The following is an 11,370-nucleotide window of genomic DNA, read 5'->3' as shown; positions in this document are numbered from 1 at the left end:
CTGTTCCAAATACCGTAATCCAATCGTGTTTTATTACAATGTATTTTCTATTTTAATTTTTAAAACGATTTTAACCATGTTATATGAATTTTGTAGTGCTATTTTTCCAATGGTTTTAATTAACTATGCTGATAAACTTAAACTTAACTTATTAGTACAGAGGTTACATTAAAAATTTAGAGACTAGTCACAAAAATGTTGATGCTCAATTTGCAACCACTTTTGTGACCTGTCCTAGTTTATTGGGCCCCACATTGCTGTATAAATAATTTGCATCAATAATTTTGTTAGTAACTATACAATAGGTGCTGCTAATCCTCATCGGTTACTGTATAATATGCTTCCACTTCAAAGTTAGATAGGTGTCAACGCCAGTTACAAGCAAGTATGGCAGATGTCAACATCATATTTGTTTGAGCTGGTGGTGAGCAAAACATGTTGATCATCCAGGGTGATGAGTGGAAATAGCCCACCCTGAAACATGTTTTCAGCTAGAAAGTGAAGCGCCAAGAGAGCCAGAGTGCGGTGAGCATAGGTGAAGAGGTGACACAGGTCTCAGGAGCGTGACCAGGCAGGACACTGGATACAGCTGGAGCAGGCTGTTGGGTAGAGGCATGAATATTCAAATTAAGGGGACAGAGCTGAGTATTTTGACTGCCTCAGTTGAGGTAGGGAGTTCCACATGAGGAGTCCTGGATACTGAGAGCAACCTCCTTATCTACTGTATTGCAAAAATAAAGTCAGTAGTATCCACCAGTTAGTCCATCTGAAGTTTTTGGTAGGGTGAAAAGAGACAAAAAAATTGTAAAAGATAATTCTGTGATAGGCCATGGCACACCCTGTGTTTGAGGCAGAGTGTTTTAAAGGACGGTCTTTACTAACAGCAGTGTATTGACATAATGCCAATGTAATATGGCAGATTTTTTCAGGTGATTTGTGAGCAACACAATTTCTGAAGTTTTGCGAGAGATGAGCTGGGGAATCCAGTTTAGAAACTGTACCAATAATCCAGGCCTGACACGACCACAACAATTATTAGGAGAATGTGTTGAAAGAACTGGTGCAGGGGCTTTTTCCACTTTCAGCAGACGTAGAGGGTCGACAGCAGTTTTGAAGACCACCTTTATCTCATGGTGACATAAAATTTCTACATCAAAGAACACACGCAAATGATGAGCCTGATTCACCAGGTTTAGGGGGTATTTCCAATTTCTTAAGCCAAGGTAGCAGCTAGGGGGCTGTACTGACAATAGTCAGGGACATTATTCAGGCAATGCCTGTTATTTTGCACCAACTCTTGACCTTGAGATAGCCCAGTTGATAAATTGAGAAGCTTGCCAGATGTGTTTTCAGGTTAGAGCTGGAACTCTGCATTTCTGCATACATGTCATATCCAGTCTTACAGGAGTCTAGGATGTCAGTCGCGGGTCGTTGTGTGGGTTTAATAGTGTTGGTGACAGGGCAGAGCTCTGAGGCAGGTCACATTTGAGGTCACCTATTGTGGGAATTTAGACTAATTTGGCTTGATGATTATTGTTTTGCTATAACAAAGCACCCCCAAAAAGGTATTTTAATTTTATTGGCGATAAAGTGTAAAACGAACGTAACAACGGAAGCTCTAAAAATGGATAAAAAACAGGGGGCAAATATAAGCTGACCTCCAGCAAATGATGTCAATGCCTACAAACACTTAACTGTAGTATGTCATGTGCGATGTTTATTGTTGATATCTGTAACATGTAAATACCAATACAAATTTTATAAAAATAAAAATAAAAAAACAAATTTAAAAATGTAGTATAGTTGTGCTACTGCTCAGATACATGTGCTTTCTTGTGGATGGAGGCATTGTGGCCCTTGCTGGTGTTGGCATTGTTGTGGCATGGTGGTCAAATTTCTATCCCTATGCTCTTTTGAGCACAAATGGGAAAGCCAAAGGACTTTCCATTCTTCTCATAAAAGCAGTAGAGGGTGATAGTACGCCATTGATTGCCTAGAGCTCTTAAGGTGTGGCCCAACCTCGTACTCAAGAAAACCACAAACATAAATGCATACATATATAGATACAGAATGCTCATATACAAGGGAGACAGCGTGCATATGGAAATACTGTTTACAAGTGGTAAATCTGACTATGGGACATACATTTATGGGTTTTTAATGAGGCATTCATTGCAGACAATCCTTCACCTTGGGCAGACAGAACTCTGATCCCATACCCTAGCCCCCCACCCTCACCACTCAATCCTCCACGGCCATCCCACTAACCCTTTCCACCTGCTCAAAGCAGGTGGAATGTCAGTGTTTTCCCCCAGAATCTAGAAAACTGCCTAGGAAAAAACTGTATCACTGGGACCAGTCCATGAAAAAACCTTGTAATTCGGTGCAGGAATATGATTATGGCCTGTATTATCCCCATGTGGGTATAAGCATCACCTTTCAATGGAAGCCATTCCCTTGTCTCTACTGCAGCGGAAAGTCACTTCTGGCTACAACTCACCCCCTGCAAAATAAACAGCAGCCATTTTAGATTTTACATTTTATATCAATTCTCCACCTTAGACTGCCATCTGGAATTCCAAGCACCACAAACCAACAACATGGTCTGAAAGTATATGAAGAAGTTGGAGTTTAATAAGAAGGAACCGCAGTTGCTTGCATTAGGTGGTGAAGGAGGAGCCTAGACCTCTTGGATAACTAAAAAAAAAAAGCACTAAAGTAAGAGGAAAGCCATGGCAGGAAATCACAAACAAGGTAAATAAGGTGTCTTCGCATCCTCATGTGGTAGACAATTGCAAAAAATAAATTTAAGACTAAGCATCTTGTCTGTAAGCAGGGTCTAGCTCTAGGCTCATGGTGGCCCTGTGCAGGGAGCGTAGGTGGGGCCCCCCCGGAAGAAATGCAAATGAAAGGCAAAGCAATATGTTCAACTCACTTGTAATCACTCGATTACCTTTGCAGATATTTGTTCTCACTTCGCAGTTGCATGTTTAGAGACCTGCGTGAGTTAGCAGACTCGTCTCTGCATTTGCAAAGAGCTGTTTTTGCAATCACTTACAATCTGGAACGTTAACGACCAACAAGGGCAGTGTACTGCTTTGAGAACAACTTGCAGCTAAAACATACTGATAGAAATGCTAATGAGACGAGAGTCGAACAGCAGCTCGAGTGACACAATAAATGACAACGTGGATAAAATGTGCACTTTGGAAAAAGGAAGTCATGCACTGCACTACTGTTCCTCAGTCCTGCTGTAAAACGCGCAGCAAATGTCAGGCCCCGTTATGCCAACAATGAAGTTGGTAACAATTTGGATAGACGGCGAACAGGGAGAAAGGGCTCCACGGGGGACCACGAGTGAGCGCAGGGTTTTCCTCTTTCCAGACTCCAGTCCAGCTCTCGCAGAAGATGAAGGGCAGAAGAGGCACGAACCTCGAGACAGAGCCTCACGCGTGCCGTCGCTGCCAAGCCATTGCCCGGTCGGTCGGAGGCCGCCAAATCCTGCCAGGGGGCCGCCACAGTGATACTAGATCCGAATCCGATCCTCGGCTCGGTGACCGGTCGGTCGTCGTGGCGGCCCCTCGGGTTTGGCGGCCCTGTGCAGGTGCACAGTTTGCACATGCCTTGGGCCGGCCCTGCTGTAAGATTCAGTCTAACATTGCTGTGATTTCCTGGCAACTGATGGTGGACCAGATTTGGAGTGCTAACAATGGGAGCAAATTGTGCGCATGATCATTAGTCCAGTATGCATTGATGTCATTGAAGAAGGAGCTGAGGATGGCAGAATGTAAGAGTCGGTGAGCTTTACTGAGCAAAATGATTGACATATGATGTATGCCTTTGTCATTACAATAGTGTGAGTAATTGGGTTGTTGGTTGAGGGGGTTGAAAACTTACTCAAGCAACTGCCACAATATTTGTCAGGGTGAACCATAACAAGTCACTAAATTAACCCATATTTAACCCTCTGATAAATTGGAACAAAAGCAGTTAGGCTTAATTTAAGACAATGTATAAGGTACTTATGCAGCTCACAAACAGTAATAATGGGAAAATACAACATAATAAAAATCCTGCAAAAATTTGGAAAACTGGAATACAATTTAATAAATTAACACTGAAACAATAAAAATCCAATAAGTAGAACTGAAGATATGCAATTTTAAAGTTTTTGAAGAAAAATAGCACTTAGAAGCAAGAAACAGCAGTTGCGGTTATCTGCTTGCAGTGGACTGGGTCCAAGCCACAAAGGCAGGCCGACTGCAATGGAACACAGACCAAATACAGGACTGAGTTCAGTCTGCTGTTAAAAGTACCTTGTGTTCCGGTGCATTGAGATGGAATGTCCTTTTGTTGGCCTGCGTGGTGCAAGCGCTGAGGAGCCATCGATGGGACCTGCGATGCAAAGTCATGCATTGAGCTCAGTCAATGGATCCTGCGATTTGGAATATGGCTCTGAGATGTGCTGCATCGAGGAAGCTGCTGGTGCTGCAAGGACTTATGTCACAATGTGCCTGTGTTGAACTGAGATGTGTCGAGCTGGGCCGGTTTTCGGCACCAAGATGTGCCATGCTGTGTCAGTGCTTGTGAAGCTGCCAGAGACTATGATGCACGTTCTGGCATCGAGATGTGTTGAGCTGGGCCTGTTGTTGGCTTAGAGATGTATCACCTGGGTTGGTACTTTAGTGGCTTCTGTACTAAAGCTGCAATGCGCAGATCTGCATCAAAATGCATTGGGTTGTATTGGTGCAATGGAGCCTGTTATGTCCTTGTAGCTCAGAATAGGAGGCCAGCTATCTAGCCCTTGGAGACACTCTGGTTACCCTGGGTTCAAGTTATAGATTTAATCTTTCTTCCTGAGACAGAAGGGCAGACCGTCATGCAGAAGGGCAGCAAAGCCGTCCAGAGTCTTCTACAGGTCCAGAATGGATCTGAAGAGGTGGCTCTGAGGATCCAATGTTTATACCTGGTGCCAGCTTTGAAGTAGGAGAAGGTTCTGGAGTTTTCTCCTACAAAGGTGTCTGCAATTTCCTGTCTTCCTGCTGTGGCCCTAGTCTGTCTGAGGGCACAACAGACAAGTGTGAAGTCCTTTGTGTGTGAACTGAACCTTTGAAGTGCAAGTGTGGCATTTGACACGCCACTCTGAGTCAAGTCAGAAATGGCCACCCTGCCGAAATCCGGACCCTCTTTTTTGATGCTTTCTGGGAGGAATACACAAAGACCACACAAAGGCCTACAGCCAACTACATCTAGCCACGCTAGTGACACTACACCTAGGAACAGGCTGCAGGAACTATGGGGTCGATTAGGGTGGCAGACGGACAAAGTCAGTCCGCCATCCTGTCGGAGGAAGGGACCGTCCGCCACAGGGGCGGCGGTCCCGTGCTTCGAATCAGGATGCACCTGCCACAGTGGTGGGTGCATTCCGCATTTTTAACATTGCGGCGGGCGGTGCTGAAAGCACCGCCCGCCGCAATGCTAAAAATGCATGTTGTGTGTTTCAAAGCACCGCGCGGTGCCTGCCATGTTGTACTTTGAAACGCTGGGGGGTACCATAGGTACCCCCAATGTGCACCCCTCAACCCCCTTCACCCTGGGGGCCCGCATGCCTTTCCACAGCAGCAATGCCGCCATGGAAAGGCATAGGACCGCCAGCATCGTAATATGGCTGGCGGTGTCTCGCAGACACCGCCACCATATGTATGCACTTTTTCCGGAAAAGCAGCGGACGGTCTTGCCGTCCGCCGCGGACCCCCCAGCCATCCTAATGTGGCTTTTCTGTGAGGATGGCGGACGGATTGCCTCCGCCGGGCCGGCGGTGGCTACCACCGGCCTGGCGGAGGCAATCCATCCGCCATCTCAATCGGCCCCCAAATGATTAGGACAAACAATGGCAACTTTCTAAAAGCGGCATTTTCAGGATTGTTACTTAAAATCCAACTTTACCATTATAGAGAGTTTTAAGTTACAATTCCTTAGATACCAAACATGACTTTCCTACCTGCTCCCAATCACAATTTATTACTTGTTAAATGTAATGAGATAACACTATGTTGTCCTATGGTTGAGGTAGGCCTTGCAATTATGACAAACGAATTTGAGAGCTTTTCACTACCAAGACATGTAAAACTTAAAAGGGCATGGCCAACTTTTAAAATCCAACGCACCCTGCCCTTTGGGCTGTTTAGGGCCTACCCTTGGGGTGACTTGTATGCATTAAAAAGGAAGGTTTAGACCTGACAAAAGGTTTATTTTTCCTGGTCAAAAAGGCAGTTTAAAACTGTACTCACAGGCTGCAATGGCAGGCCTGAAACATGTTTAAAAGGCTACTTAAGTGGATGGCACAATTAGTGCTGCAGGTCGACTTGTAGCATTTAATTTATAGCCCTGGGTACAAGTAGTACCATTTTTACTAGGGACATACAATTTAATTATAAATGTTCCAAGGAGCGTTTGGGGAGAAGGAAATAAATATGCTTGGGTATTTCTTTGACACGTGAGTTTCAGGGGAAGAGTAATTGAAACAAAGATTTATGTAGCAGAAAAGGGGAGGATATTGGTAGGATGGAGAGATTTAGCCCAACTAGGGGTGGTATTGGTTCCAGGGGCGAAAGACCCGGTGATGCTAAGAGAAGAATGGATGAATAGCATATGTATAGAAAAATGTGAGGATGACTTAGAATCTGTTTTTGAAAAACATAAAGAGGTGTTTAAAAATGAAATTGGTTGTGTAATGGGGTTCAGTCACGAGATCAAATTAAAGGAGAATGCCATGCCGTGTAAGCACAAAGTGAGGTCAATACCATTGTCAATAAGAAATGAATTGAGGGAAGCACTTGAGAAACTGAAAGGGGAAGGTGTAATAGAAGAAGCAGAAGAATCAGAATGAGTTTCTGCTATTGTGGTGTCGAAGAAAAAAAAGACAGGTGACATCAGGTTATGTGTAGATTTGAGGTCGCTCAATAAAAACATTATTGTAAATTGCCATCCCCTACCCAGAATACAAGACATTCTTCAGTCGACGTCAGGTTCAAAATACTTTTCACTGATTGATTTAAGGGCCACGTATCATCAAGTGTGCCTGTCAGAAGGATCAAAGAAACTAACAACTTTCATTACACCCTTCGGTGCATTCAGATATGTTAGGCTTCCATTTGGCCTAGCATCATCATCAGGAGTTTTCCAGAAACTCATGGATATTCTATTTGGAAAAATGAAAGGGGTGGAAGCCTTTCAAGATGACATTCTTTTGCACTCTAAAACAGAACAAGAGCACATAAAATTGATTGAGACGGTTCTAGATGTACTTGAAAAGAAAGGGATGACAGTCTCGAAAGACAAATGCAAGTTTATGGCCAAGGAGATTGAGTATTTAGGGCACGTCCTGACGGCAAATGGTATATTGCCAAAAGAGGATTTAATACAAGCAATAAAAGAGGCCCCAGAACCAAGAAACAAGGAAACACTAAAATCGTTCCTAGGTCTCAGCGAATATTATGCTAAATTCATTGAAAAATATGCGGAAAAAGTGGAACCACTCAGGAAACTTTTGAAAAAGAATGTGGCATATAACTGGAACAGTGAACAAGTTGAAGCGTTCAAAAATGTAAAAAAAGAAATAGCAAAGGCACCGGCACTGAAACCTTATGATCCACAACTGGACAATGTAGTGACTGTGGATGCTAGTAATGAGGGTATTGGTGCTGTTTTTTGTCAGAAAAAGGGAACTGAGGAGAACACAATAGCATTTATTTCTAGAAAGCTAAATGAAACAGAGGTCCACTACAGCACCATTGAGCGTGAAACGTTGGCTTGTGTATGGGCTGTGCATAAACTCAAAGACTACCTATGGGGGAAAAGTTTCACCTTAGTGACAGACCACAAACCATTAGTTTATATGATGGATGGCAAAGGTCGAGGAAACGGAAACGCAAGCTCAAGATTGATTAGATTGATGTCAAAGCTCCAGGAATTTAATTTCAAGATTGAGCATATTAAAGGAGGAAAAAACAGTCGAGCAGACTGTTTGTCCAGATTACCGATAAAGGGGCAAAAAGATGAAGAACAAGATGACAATGAGTGTGTGGTTGCACACATTGATGCCACATATATGTGTGAAGGATCCATAACTGAAAAGGAATGGGAGGAAACTATGGAAAGGGATAATGTCATGTCCAAAGTAAAAATGTATATACAAACTGCATGGCCACATATCAGGAACCTTCCTAGTGAACTGAGATCTTACCAACAGGTAAATGATGAGCTCACTATAGAGAACGGCTACTTAAAAAGGGGCGAAGTCTTTGTTCCACCATTTGACCTCAGAAAAAGAATCATCAAGATGGCTCACAGGGGGCATCCTGGCACCACGGCAACAAAAATGACACTGAGGATGCATTACTGGTGGCCAGGTGTAGACAGCGAAATCAGGAGCTATGTAGACAAGTGTGAAAAATGCTTAAAATCTGATAAGCATTGGAGAGTTGAGAAGAATGAATTACAAAAGGTGGAAATTCCGGATGGGCCTTGGGCCAAAGTAGCAATAGACTTTGCTGGACCGTTCAACATCTTGCCCGATGAGTGCAAGTACCTGATAGTTCTGACAGACTATTATACCAAGTGGGTATGTTATAAGTTTGTAAAGATGGTGACAACAGAAATAGTCATTAAATTCCTTGAAAAAGTGTTTGAAAGTGAGGGACAACCCAAGATCATGGTGTCAGATAATGGATCACAACTGATATCAAGAGTAATGGTGGAGTTTTTGGAAAAGAGAGGAATTGTTCAGGAAAAGACACCCTTATACAGTCCAAAGAGCAATGGTCAAGTAGAAAGGATAAATAGATTCTTCAAAGAGGGAATCCAAATGGCAATTGCAAACAACATGGATGTAAAAGAATTCATTAAAGTAAAAATCAATGCATACAATAACACACCAGAGGAAGCCACAGGATATACACCATTTTTTTTGATGAGAGGAAGAGTATGTAACACCATCTTGACACCGAAATTGAGTGGATGGAAAGGAACAGGTGTGGAAATGAGAAAGGTGTGTGATACGGAACTTAAAGTGAAGGAGAACATAGAGAAAAAACAGGAGAAGAACAGTGTTTATTCTGATATGGTGAATAAGGCTAAAGACAAGAACATAGCGCCTGGAGACTGGGTGCTAGTAAGGAAGCCTGGATTGATAAGTAAAGGGGAATCTAAGCTCAGCAAACCCATGAAAGTTGACAGAGCGTCAGGAGGTGCTGTTTACATTGATGGAGAAGGGTGGCGCAGTAAAGATGATGTAGTAAGGCTCAAACAAGGGCAAGAAAAAATCATAATGAAGAATAGGGAAGAAGGAGATACTAGTCTTAATGAAAGTGTGTTGGAATGGGATAATATGTCTGGAGGCACAGAACTGTTGGAATCCAGCGTCAGTCCTGGGAGTTCATTAGCATTGAGAGACAGTCGAGGAAGTCGTTCTGTTGGCAGTGGGGATGTTACTCTGGCCCAAGAGGACTCTGCCCCAGAAAACAATGCAGAGGTGTTTGGACCCACTGCAACAGGAGCGAGAGACACAGAAATCAATCACACTGAGGAAATGCCTTCCAGGGTGGGCAGGGTTATCAAGCTGCCGACAAGGTTTAAGGACTATGTTATGGAGTAGTCTTTTGTTATTGTCTTTCATGAAGGAAGGGAGATGTTGTACTCGTTATCTATCCTGGGGGGTTGTTAGACGTATGCCTCAGTATGTCTTCTGTTTCTATTAGGTAGCGTCACTTGGAATGTTCATATGTTATTTATATGACGTCACTGTCATCTGCGTGACAGATGACAGCTGACTCCCGATGAGATTAATGTTATTCCCGCTCTCTGCGGGCCCTTGTGTTTATACAATAAATCTACAATTGACAACACATCTGCTTCTGTCGTGTTGTCACACTACACCAACTCAGTACAACTTTCAATGCCGTGGGGTGGGCTCGGGAGTGGGACAATAATGTTTGCAGGGCAGTCATTGGTGGCATGTTCGCCCACTACCAGATTGATGGCGCTGGGACCCAAACAAACTAATTTGCATCCACAAGTGGTGGCAACACTTCGCATAGCCGGGCATAAGCACACCTCATGGCCTGGTGATCTGTTAACACTGTTCTCTCTCTTCTATTTCTAAGAAGATTAACATCATGGAAAAGAAAGAGGGACAACAGTGTTCAACAGTGCATGTTTTTCGGAAATGTGATTCTATTTCAGGACAGGAGGCTCCGATTATGCTTAGTCTCATTTCTTTGATGAAATGCCCAGCAGCCATAGAAAAACACATAAAACCACAATACCCATAGACACCTGGGTAATAACCATAGAGTCTGCACTATATAAGGTCATGTAGATAGTCCTACTTCCTCTTTCTTTGCTGCTCCGCAGCCAGATAAGTGCTTTCACTATATTCTACTTACTGTTTGATGTGATTTACTTGCTATTTTGTTTAGCGCTGTGCTCGCGCTCTGTGCCGCGTTGTGTTTCGTGCTTCCTCGCGTCTGTGCCGCGTTGGGCTTCGCTCTTCCTCGTCAGTGCGCTTTGTTCCGTTATCGGTTTCTATTGTTGCGCACACGGCAGGGAGCGTGTGCTCACCTCCCTTGAAGTCCGGGCGCTCAGTGCCCGAGTCTTCCTGTTTTGTGGAGTGGAAGTCGGGGTTTGTGAAGGCTCGCGCTGCCTCCGCGAGCTCTTCTCATTACACTGAGGCGCCCGGTGTCCGCGCATGTGCAGTGGGGCATTTCCGGCGCTCCGTGTTTCTGACAGAACCGGAGCATTTCAGAAGAACGTCCTTCGCGACTGACTCGCCCACATCCTCTCTGTTAACCCCATATTGACGCCGGTTGCTACAAAAGGCTTCAGGCAAGGCTAATTTGCATTGGCTTTGCCTAGAGTGTTGTTTATAGACGGCAAGCCCTCCCTCCACGTTTTATTGTTATTCTGAGGCAATTTTAGCAGCTTCTTTGGCTTGCTGTGGGGTTTTGACACTCCCCCTAATATTTTGCCTTCGCCAATATTTGTACTACGTCATCTTGTGGGCAGAATATCATACTTGCTGTACCATGACAGACTGTTATTATGAAGATGACAATGAATATGATGAGGAGGCCGCTGACTCTCTTGAACAGGGCTTGGTGGAAGCCCTTGATAGGGGTGTTCAGCATTCCATGAATAAGGCACTGGTTCGGGCCATTACTCCTCTCAAGAGGCATTTAACCCAGTATGCTCAACAACAGGGTTGGGTCCCTGCGTCACAGAAGTATACCAGTTCCCAAGGGAATCCACACACATCGGACTTTCACCATTTGGCAAAATCTCTGTCCACTTCCAAGTCACGGACTGCAGCAG

Source organism: Lissotriton vulgaris, chromosome 6, assembly GCF_964263255.1.
Source record: "Lissotriton vulgaris chromosome 6, aLisVul1.2, whole genome shotgun sequence".
In the NCBI taxonomy this organism is placed as follows: Eukaryota; Metazoa; Chordata; class Amphibia; order Caudata; family Salamandridae; genus Lissotriton; species Lissotriton vulgaris.
The sequence above is the reverse complement of the archived record's forward strand: the minus strand, read 5'-3'. Positions refer to the sequence as shown.